The following is a 1,728-nucleotide window of genomic DNA, read 5'->3' as shown; positions in this document are numbered from 1 at the left end:
AAATTGACTATGAGCTTTATATCATGTTATAATGCCATGCCCTTATCAAAAACATATCCAGAGTGTTTCTTTGACTCATCCATGCATGTTTAAGTAATCTTTGAATCTCCTGTAGTCATGTGGAGCTGCCTCAACACTTGCTGTTACAAAGCCCCGCCTATTTGCACATAGCTCCTCCCCGGAGCTCAGTCGGCAGCTGAGCTCACGCCCCACAGAGCACCCCTCCCTCAAAATGTGCTGAAATGGAAGTGTCTGAAATGGTAGGAGGTTCTTAAAGAGACAGAGGCTAATTTCAAGACGTTTAGATGCAAAAAAAATTCAGTTTTGATATGCGCACACACACTTTAAAAGTGAAGTGAGATGCAAACAGAAATATACAGTACAAGATTTTTTMAACTAGCAATAAGGTGTAAAAGGATTATATGAGGTAACTCAGGAAACACATTTGCTAATRGTTTATTAATGAGGAAACAAAAGAGGTGCCTGATAAAAATATAAAATATGTATCATAAATAGAGATGTTTGAACTAAWACACTAAAAAGTAGAAAGGAAATGAAATAAGGAGAAGGTAAAATCTGAGGTTTCTCTGAGGATCAATATTTATGATTAAAACTTCTGTTTTGCATTGTGAGCTGAAGACAAAAAACCCTTAACGTGTTTCTACCCAAACATGACACTTAAGGTAGYTCTACAGCCCACTCGTCACCATATGAGTTCCACAGAATTTCTGCCTTCTTCCAAGCTTGCCCTGAGTCTTTCACCTTTCCCTCCTGCTCCTCCTCAGCACCCTTACTTTCTCTGCTATCACATCTCGCACCATTTTCACTCCACCTGTCATTCTGCTCTTATCTGGGCTTCCTATTTTCATCCTGATCTCTTTCTGTCTCCTGTCTGCTCAAACTGGCAGCCCCTCTTCCTTCTCTTTTCTCTTTGACACCTGTTCATTTCCTCGATGACGGCAAAAAAAACCTCCAAMACATTATGGCAGTTTGCACAATTTGAAATCCTCCTTTCAAGTGGACTTTATAGCATGTCAACACATTGTGCAGCTCCAGGTTTGTTACCTTGAAGAGGTATTTTATTCTTTGGTAAAACTACAATTTGGCACAGATCTTATGAATGTCGAACATATGTTTATGTTCGAAGCAGGCTTAGACACTTTTCCTTTAAATAGCATAGACATTTTAAAGAATAAAAATTCAAACATAACAGTTTAAATATTTTAATTTAATAATAATTTTAAAAGTTGTAGATTATTTATTATGTTTGTAGTGGATGCACACATGGACAAGCACTTTAAAACTGAAAAATGAAGCCAATGTGGAAGTGATGCTTTTTTAATACTGGCCAGCAGGGGGCGAATGGTGGCAAAAAGGTTATTCGAAGAAACCTCTTTAAAGGCACTGTGTGTAGGATTTGTTGTTTTTAGCAACATCTAGTGGTTGAGTGGTTGAATCATCCTCCCTGGTCCTCCCCCCACCCCCACTCCCTGCTTCCAAACACAAAGGAGTTGCTACGGTGTCTCTCAGGTGTCAAAAACCTTTGATAATTCCAATCGCGATGTCTACCAGCAGCTTCAGGACTAGTGATGTTTCAAGTGGTAAGATTATGAGCTTTAATAAGTAAAATTATCCCAGCTACAATGACAGACAACAAATATTACATTTACAACTAAAACCGTTTTTGACACTGCCACCGCAGTTTGTCCTTCATGAGCCTCCGTAGAC

General features: G+C 38.9%; 1 protein-coding gene across 3 annotated transcripts in view; it reads right to left on the bottom strand.

Moving 5' to 3' along the window:
* Positions 1-1,728, bottom strand: part of LOC106522871 (nck-associated protein 5) — a gene marked incomplete in the record, with an annotated part of 243,923 nt that overhangs the window by 37,625 nt on the left and 204,570 nt on the right.

This window comes from Austrofundulus limnaeus, unplaced genomic scaffold (assembly GCF_001266775.1).
Source record: "Austrofundulus limnaeus strain Quisiro unplaced genomic scaffold, Austrofundulus_limnaeus-1.0 Scaffold138, whole genome shotgun sequence".
NCBI classification, from domain to species: domain Eukaryota; kingdom Metazoa; phylum Chordata; class Actinopteri; order Cyprinodontiformes; family Rivulidae; genus Austrofundulus; species Austrofundulus limnaeus.
Note: the sequence above shows the minus strand (reverse complement) of the source record. Positions and strands in the feature narration are given on the sequence as shown.